This window comes from Petaurus breviceps, unplaced genomic scaffold (genome assembly GCF_028583685.1).
Source record: "Petaurus breviceps papuanus isolate PSGF00001 unplaced genomic scaffold, PetGlider_PUasm1.0 37, whole genome shotgun sequence".
In the NCBI taxonomy this organism is placed as follows: domain Eukaryota; kingdom Metazoa; phylum Chordata; class Mammalia; order Diprotodontia; family Petauridae; genus Petaurus; species Petaurus breviceps.
Window position 1 is genome coordinate 75,071,029 of NW_027186296.1, and position 9,720 is coordinate 75,080,748.

Here is a 9,720-nt window from a genome sequence, read left to right on the forward strand (position 1 = left end):
TCCAGGTCAGAATGCTCTGGCTTTAAAGTTATGCCTCTGATGAACAGTAGCTGTAAGACCCATGCAAATTACTTCACTTTACAAAACTACTAGACTCTTCGACTGCAATTGCAGATCTGCCTTGGGAGAGTATGCTTCCTTCAGAGGAACTCCAAACACCAATGAAATCAGAGGACTCAACCAGAAAAATTACATGGCTAATTACATTATCACTTCAGTTCTATACTAAAAGAACCTGTTTAATGTAATTTACTATTCTTATTCAACAAATTACCTTCACAGTAGTACATTCTGGGGTACTTTTTATCCCACCAAGTAGAAATTCTCAATCCCTCTGGTTTCACTCAAAACATTTTTGTAGGTAAAAGGTTACAGAAATACCGTGTTTCCCCGATAATAAGCCCTCCCCCGAAAATAAGCCCTATTGAGATTGCTACTGTAGTGAAGGTGATCCCCTGCGCTACACGCTACATTACAGTACCCTCTGTATGCACCACCGCCCCCCGCCCTGTGAAACGCACGCCGAGCTCCGAGCTGCATCCAATCAGAGCTGCAGCAGTGAGCGTGTCATCCTGTTCTTCCCCAGTGATTTGCTTATTGAATAAAGGTACATTTTTTTGTTCACATTTACCTGTTTATTAAAATTGCTGTCAATGTTCACTAAAATAAGCCCTCCCCTGAAAATAAGCCCTCTGGTGTTTTTCTGTCCAAAAAATTAGTAAGACAGTGTCTTATTATCGGGGAAACACAGTAAGTAGCAAAATGGCTATATATGTAGATATCTATATGTGTGAATACATACACACACATATGAATCTCTGGTTTTCAGGATAAATCAGAGCATACAGGTCTGGAAAAGATTTGAGGGACATTATAATATAAAAGAATACTATATTTGCAGTTAGATGTCCTAGCTTCAAATCTCAGTCCTATTACCTATGTAACAAGTCCCTGTCCTTCTAAACCTCATTTTTCTAACCAGTAAAATGAAGGAATTAGACTAGATAATACCTTTCAATTCTAAATCTTTGATCCTAGACTTGAACTTTTAAAAATTTGTTCATGCTCAGTAGTCCAGTATTTTATAAACCCAAAGACCCCAGCTACTGGGTCTAAGTATTCAACAAAATTCAACAAAATAAGTATTCACTATTCAACAAAAAATGCTGGGAAAACTGGGAAGCAGTATGGCAGAAACTTGGCACAGACTGGAATCTCCTACCTTATATCAAGATAAGTTCCAAATAGATACATAATTTAGATAAAAAGGGTGACATCATAAACAAATTAAGGAGGCAATGTAGAAATTGCATTTCCAAAAAAAAAAAAAAAATGGGCAGCTAGGTGGTGCAGTGAGTAAAGCACCGGTCCCGGAGTCAGCAGGAACCCAGTTCAGTTCTGGCCTCAGACACTTAACACCTACACACAAAAAAACTAGCCGTGTAACCTTGGGCAAAAGTTACTTAACCCCAATTGCCCTCCAAAAGGAAAAAAAAAAAAAGAAAAGAAAAAAGAAATTGCATTTCCAATATATGAAGAGTTTATGACTAAACAGGAATGAAGACCATCACAGAAAATCAAATGGAAAATTCTGTGATATAAAATTTAAGTTTTTGCACAAGCAAAATCAATGTAGCTAAGCTAAAATTAGACAGGAAACCATCACCTGGAGAAAAAAATCTCGACCACAAATTTTTCTGATAAAAGGCTCATTTTCAAGATATATAAAGAACTGATTCAATTTTTTTTACTTTTTTTTTGAGGGGGGAGGGGAAGGCAATTGGGGTTAAGTGACTTGCCCAAAGTCACATGGCTAGTTTTTGTGTTAAGTGTCTGAGGCCAGATGTGAACTCATGTCCTCCTGACTCCAGGGCCGGTGCTCTATTCACTGTGCCACCTAGCTGCCCCTGAGGAATTCGTCTTAAAATTTTGAATTGGGGGCCGTTAGGTGGAGAAGTGAATAGAAATCAGCACAGTAAGCAATCATCAGTTCTTTAGTGCAGGTCCTGTCTCTTGACAGTAAAGTAGTGAATTATGGGAAAAGATTTTTCAGATATGACCCATGTGTTTATTTGTTTTGCTTCATTATATTTTTTATTGCAGAGGAATGTTCTATTGGGTAAAGAGGGAGGGGTCAGTAGGAAGTGACAGTGATATATTTTTTAAAAAGGAAAGCATTAATGATAACATTAAAAATGAAAAATAGCCATGAAGCCGTTCATATGGAGGGAACCTTTGTCTCAAGGGGACAAATGACTATGATCCACATTTACACCAACCACAAAGCCAGTTGGCTCAAATCTGCAGTAGTTAAAAAAAAAAAAGCCATCTCATTACCCGTCCTGTTTTTTGTCTAAATTCATTTCAGCACTGTAAGTCCCTAATGAGTTCATATTTTTAAGACCAAATTTAAGATGAAAAATCTAGTTGAATTAGGGAGAATGAAGCACAGCAGGGGCTATAAAATGAGTAAGTTGACCAAGGGAAGATTTATATGATGCCAATCCTATGGTACTAATAAATTTCTTTTCCTTCAGGTTTTAAAGAACACATTTAAATTTTAAAAATAAGTAATTGTTTACTTAGGAGCTCTTACAGAATGTAGGAAAATCATCTTTCAACTGGGAAGCTCAACATGTAATAATGTTGGGAAAAGACCATCTTTGGGGAGCCATGTACAAGTTAGGTATGTGCCTATTTTTTCCCCAATTTTCTCTAAGACACAAGAAAATGTAGGGGTACAAAGAAGAGCAAAGCTGTATAGAGAAAGGCAACTTTCTTGCTGCAAAGATAACACAAAGACTTGAGGTTCCTAGAATAAGCAGAAAACAATTAGAGATAATAATCAGTTACTAAGGAAATTAAAAGGAAGAGCAGGACAATCTTGGCTACTAAACAGTAGAAAGCATTGTAAGGATTTCTAATTGCAGAGCTGCTACCTAGTATCCAGGGTATAAGTTTAGGCTGGACATAAACCCATGTTGCTTCAAATTCTAAGAAACAGGTCAGTGAGTGAAAATTTTCTACTTAGACCTAATAAGAAAAACCAGAGTTAAACTCAGCAGTGATTAATAACAGTTGGATTTAAGCAAACAACATTACTTGTTTAATGTTTAAACTCTCTCTAAACATGTTTGAACTCTCTCTAAATTATATATCATGTTATTTATAAGTAGAAACTAGACATCAGTATCTATGCTATTTTAAATGAAGTTATATTTTTATTTTTGAAAATATGTAATTAAGTAGATCTGGGCTACATACCTTTTTCCTTCCACTTAACATGTCTACCTAGAGTTAGGTGGTCTAGCTATGCAAGTATACAAGTCACCCAAACTCGTGACAAACATTTATAAGACTGAATTTGTAAATCTAAACTTTTAAAACTGAAAGCAAATAGCGGAAGAACAAGAAATCCATCATGTAAGTTACTGAAGAAATGGCGCAAAACTGCTAAACCAACTACAACAAAGAAAGCAAATAACCTACTGGGAACTAGCCAACATATTTTTAAATACATTTCTCATAAAGGGAAGTAACAAGTTATGAAAATCGATGGAACCACTTAGTTATGCAAAAGATACAATCAGAAATGAAAAGGAGGGGCAGCTAGGTGGAGCAGTGAATAGAGCACTTGCCCTGGAATCAGAAGGACATGAGTTCAAATCCAGCCTCAAGACACTTAACATTTACGAGCCATGTGACCTTGGGCAAGTCACTTAACCCCAATTGCCCTGCCCTCCCCCTTCCAAAAAGCAAAGCAAAGAAATGAAACGAAAAGGAGATACCAGGACACAATTAATTCTTTAAAATAGTTCAGGAGCTATTAATTTATATTTTTAAAGTGGCATACCATGGAGTCTTTATTTTTTTAGTTTATTTGTGAACAGGCAATGTTGATCACAGAACAGCTTCTGACTTTCTGTGGATTGAACAGACTAGTATTAATGTTCAACAATCAGCTCTTGTGTCTTGTGCATAATTATTCTCCTTTACAGATGTAGAAAGAAATTATCAGAAATCTTTTGTTATTTGCCTAAGATCATATGGCTAGAAAGTGACAAAGTCTACATTTGAACCCAGGTCTTTTCACTATATTATAGATACCCTTAACAAAGTAAAATTAAACCTGTGCTCTTAATCCCCAACTTTACCACTTAACTCTGAGATCCTGGAAAAAATGATATCCTCTCTTAGTCTTGGATTCATTATCTTTAAGATAAAGGAAGTTGGACTAGATGTCTCTAAAGTTCCCTTCAGCTTTAAATTTCTATAATTCTACAACCTTTAGACATACCAGATTTTGAAGAAATCCAGAGAAAGGGAACTAAAATAAAATGATTAAGGAGATAAGAGACTTCATTTTAAGAAAAACTTAAAAAACAAAAACATAACCCTCTATACTTTAGAAGGGCCAAAAAGGAAAAAATCATAAACTTGTTCACCAAATTCAAAAACATTAGAAAAGGAAGACATTCTTAGAAGATGGAAATAAATTGTTGTTTTTAAAAGTACAATTTTGCAATCTTGGCAGCAAATTTATGGAACTTGTTGCTCCAAGAAGGCATAAAAACTAAAACTATAAATGTACTAATAACCCACTAACTTGAAATTAGAAGTAAATAAAAAGGGACTCTAAACAATAAGAGGGAAGAATCACAAATCCCATACATTTTTTTTAAACTTGAGTCAAAGTCTACTGATTGATTGATTTTTGCTTTCTTTTTTTTTTTTTTGGATGGGGCAAGGTAGGGCAATTGGGGTTGTGACTTGCCCAAGGTCACACGGCTAATTTTTTTTGTGTTGAGTGTCTGAGGTAGGATTCGAACTCAAGTTCTCCTGACTCCAGGGCCGATGCTCTATTCACTTTGCCACCCAGCTGCCCCAAAATCTACTGATTTTGAATTTTATGTAAATCTTAGCTTATTGATTTAATAAGCTTGGGTGATCATCTGGTTTGTCTGGCAACATTTAGCTGTTCCTAGTCTGAGCAAGTGTAAATCTGAGGCCTGTGTGGTGAAGGGAGAACCAACACACTAAGAGACAGATGATAAGACAGAAGAAAAGAATCTCCATTAAGACAGAGCACAAGCTAAGCCCTTCAATACTTCCCAAACTGGAACAGTGCAGGATCTTAAAAGTCACACATCCCTAGTATGATAACTTATATTCATTACAAATTAGCCTACATCAATATTTTATGTTTGTTAAGGCAAGGGAATAAGTAATTAATTTTAAAATTGAAGCACTATACAGCACAGTGTTGAGCAAAGAACACCTGCCTAGCAGTTGCAAGATTCTGGCTCTGACACCAACTTACTATGTGACCTTGGGCACAGTTTCTTCATCAGTAAAGTCAGAAGGTTATTTACATTTTGGTTAGCTCTACTGTCATATGCCCTTCAAGGTTTTTTCTAGCTCTAAAATTCTAAGATTCTAAACTATTTTAAAGGAAAATATTTTAAAGGAAAATAAAAAATAGACTAGACCAATGCACAAGCTCCATCAACAATGCATTTGTGTAACTATTTTTCTATAACCTCTCCTACATTAGTGATTGCCAACTTTTATCACGTTTGAAAATTTGCTGGGTGTAATTGCTGGTGTAAAGTAAAACCTCAGAGCTGTTTTGATTTGCATTCTCCTTATTAATAACTACCAGCATTCTTTCACATATTAATACATTTTCAATTTTTTTTTTAGGTTTGCTAAAAGAAAGACCTGAGGGGCAGCTAGGTGGCGCAGTGAATAGAGCACTGGCCCTGGAGTCAGGAGGACCTGAGTTGAAATTCAACCTCAGCCACTTAACACAAAAACTAGCCGTGTGACCTTGGGCAAGTCACTTAACCCCAATTGCCCTCCCCCGCAAAAATCAAAAAAATAAAATAAAGACCTGATCCAAAGATTTTTCCCAGTTGAATGCTCCCCTTCTTTTTCTAATTGTATCAAGAGACAGAAGATAAAAGTATGTTGGGAACACCAAAAAAAGACCTGGTCTGGGAACTGAATATACAGTAAATGGACAGAGATGTATTCAGATGAAGATACAAGGTTCGTTTCTTAAGCTGGACAAAGCTGAACTAATTTCTAACCATATAATATCAGCAGCTAATTCCCTGCCTATATGGTCAGACCCCCATTTAAAATTTCCTTAGATTCATACACACATAGGCACTTTGTAGTGTAGTGTGTTTCAGGACGCAATTCACAAGATACAGTTTCGCATTTCTATTGTATTTCAAGCATCTGAAACCTACACCAAGATGCCATTTTCCATGGTGTATAGTCAAATAGTGATATAACAGGCTGTAGGCAAAATGCCATCTAAAACGTTTGGTTACTTCCCATCAAGCTTTATGAACTTCTCTCTCCTCTACTAGTGTTCTTTCCCTAGCACCCAGACACTCAACATCCTTCTACTGTCTTCTGATCTCAAACCTTCCACTACAAACAAGTCAGAAAACGTCTTAAGTGCTTCATACTCCAAAACTGCCTCTCCACACCTTTTTTCCTCCCTCCCAAATGTTACTAGCTAAAACTCCCATTCCAGAAGAGCTTCTAGTTTCTGAACTTAACCACCCCCATGTAGATATATGTATTTTTAAAAATGTTTTCTGGTTTTTACTGATGCCTTTTATTTTAAGATCACATTAATTTCCAAATATATTTCCTCTTCTTTCTGTAATCCCCTTTGTCATAAGCATTTTAAATGAAATGAATTATGTTAGCCCAACAAGTATCTAACTGGTACAATATGTATAGGAAATATTTTTTTAACAAGGGGCCTGGCCCTGAACTAATCAGGGTCTTACAAAATTACTACCCTGACATTTCATATCAGGACTAAAATTCTTTGAGGGGACACAGGGTTCTTCTTGGGCCCCATTTTCCAAAGAGAAGAATAATTTCAAAGGGACATCCTTTACAATTAACCAAAAAAAGCAAAGATTGGTTTTTGTTTAAATGACTTGAACATTGCATTATTATAGTAATCAAGGAATTATAAACAGAAAGGGGCTACCCCTGGAATGAAAAAGCAGTAGAGCCGGGGTCAGCAGAACAGTCTCATCCCAGATCTACCAACTAATTATGCATCCTAGGAGAAGTGGATTCTCCTTCTCGGGTCTCTCTTTTCTATGACAAAATGAAGAGCTGGACATATTAGGGTCTTTGACTCTTCCAGCTTAAACATTTTATGACCACAATCTATCTCCATTCCATTCTCTTGGAGTAGGAAAATGGCACAGAGACTACCCAAGGTATCCTTCTACCTTTTGATAGCCTTTCCCCCCACCCTTATCCTTTCTCCTAATACCCAGCAGACAGATGCCCATAAATTACTGCCTGAGACCACACAGAACCACCACAGACCCAGTACCTTCAGTTATGCCTTTTCAAGTGGCATCACCTTTTTCAGCAAGAGTATCCCCCATGTAACTGAGTTTGACTGTAGTTTTTAATCCTTTTATATCATCCTACCAGGGGTAAAGCAACCATTAATGATTCGTAACCCGAGAAGATGCTGCTGTGAACAAACTGCTACTGAGGAGATGCAGGAGATAAGCAAAAGAGACATATTTCTAAGGCCAGAGTCTCAAGAGCTCTAGTAATTACAGCAAAGGGAATCTAGCCATCACATGCTCCTAATCCTAGACTGACAGTCTACCAGCAATCTTCTCATAATACGTTCCCTGCTACCATAAACAAGAGAAAGAATACTAATATGAATGGCTCACTGCTTTAACAGAATTTGGTACTATGCTATAATATTCTGCCTATAATTTCTTACTTGGTCTTATTTTCTTCAACCTAATAGACTTCCCCTTCTCTCCATTACTTTATTTATTCTCCCAATTTGCTATTCTCTGTAGCAACTAGCAGACAAAACATCTTTTTTCAGGTGACTACCACCAACTATAGCCCATAAGATATCAGGGAAATTTTAGACATCTAGAAATGTTACAGAATGAAAAGAGTTGGGAAATACTAGAGCAGAGGCTGAATGCAGGCAAACTCAACAGAAGAATTCAACTGACCCAAGCTAAAAACAATACTCTATCCTTTCTGGGGCTCTAGAGTAACAAGAAAACTGCGGCAGGCGGCTGGTAGCACTGTGAATAGAGCACTGGCCCTGGATTCAGGAGGACCTGAATTCAAATCCTGCCTCAGACACTCAACACAAAAAGCTAGCTGTGTGACCTTGGGCAAGTCACTTAACCCCAATTGCCCTCCAAAAAGGGAAAAAAAACTATGGCAAGGCCCTGCCATTGCCACTCTAACTCATTTGCAACACCTGTCCATCCCAAGTTAAGGTCAGGAGAGCAAGGATATGTTAGAACTTTCTTAGTTAATCCTGAAGGTCTAATTTCCATTGAAAAGTCAAAACAATTAACAAAATATGTGTTTCAGAACCCAAGAATGTTTGGAGATAATAACAGATTTTTAAAGGGTGAGAAGAGAAAGCCTTCACTACAGTTTTGTATATCTCCTCATATCACAGAGGTGACCCTAAGTTGTTGAAACATATGTGAAGGGGGCATAACCTTTGGTAGGTCCTATCCAGCTGGAAAGGCTTCCTATAATAAGCCAAATCTTCATTTATATCATCAACTCTGTTTGCTGCCCAAGCATCAGGTTAACTAAGTTTGGAGAAGGCTTATCAATAAAAGGATAAACACAAAATGACTAATTTTTTGGCCACAGCAACTCACAAAGATTCTACTAAGCATAAAAGGGTGATGACATTCAATGGCTGAAAAAAAACACCCCTACCAAAGAAACCATAGGAGGAAAAAAAGAAAATCATGGATTCTAAAATTATCCATAAGGTCACAGTTATATAGCTTCCACCTTTTTAGTGGCATGGCTCTTCCAACTGGGTTTAGGAGAAAAGAGAAGGGAGAATAGGAATAAGAATGACAAGTATTTAATTCTCTCCCATGAAAACATATTAAATTAACAATATCATCAGTGTAAAACACAGGAATATCTAGTTAGTAGCCATTGTCCTTGCAGAAAATAATCATTTGCAAAATTTGTCTGGCACAACGGACTCAAGGGAAATTGGCTCAGCCACCAGGGAGAAAGCAAGAGTGTTATGGGTATCTAGTCAGACAGATTAATAAGGAAGGAGGTCACAATTATGACTGAAACTGCTATTAATACTAGGCTAAAAGAGAACCAAGTGAGCATGACCAAAAACTTACCAACACAGCTCACACAGGAGGAACTTAAATACACACCAACAGTTTGTCAGCTACTTCCTTTCACCATTGGTAGACAGGTTTGAGCACTAATCTAACTTAGAATGCTGTTGGGGGAACAGTTAAGAAACAGAAGGGAAGATGTGCCCCATATACGGACGCTTTTCTGGTTGTCTTGGGCCATGGCATCAAAAGAACCCTTCTTGGTAGTCTAGAGAAGATTGTAAGAAAGGCAGCAGGGCATAGAATGTATAGAGAGGTGGTCTTAAAGGCAAGATGCCCTGGGTTTAGGTCTTGCCTCATATCAACAGGTAATTGAAAACTAGGTTTATTACAAGAGAAATGAGCATGCGTGTAGAACCAAAAGAGTTCACAGAATTTTGAATTTTCATGCAAAAGTTTGTATTTTCATAACACCACAATAAATGAAGGAGGAGATACCAGAATCTCCACCTAGAGGGGTGTGGTATTGTGATAGTAATGGCAATTAAAGATTCCCCTGTATTGGCTTGGTTTT

The 9,720-nt window shown here is 37.2% G+C and overlaps 1 protein-coding gene across 4 annotated transcripts in view; it reads right to left on the bottom strand.

Moving 5' to 3' along the window:
* ZNF592 (zinc finger protein 592) overlaps positions 1–9,720 on the bottom strand; it is a 71,470-nt gene that overhangs the window by 27,078 nt on the left and 34,672 nt on the right. The gene's annotated exons all lie outside the window — the stretch shown is intronic.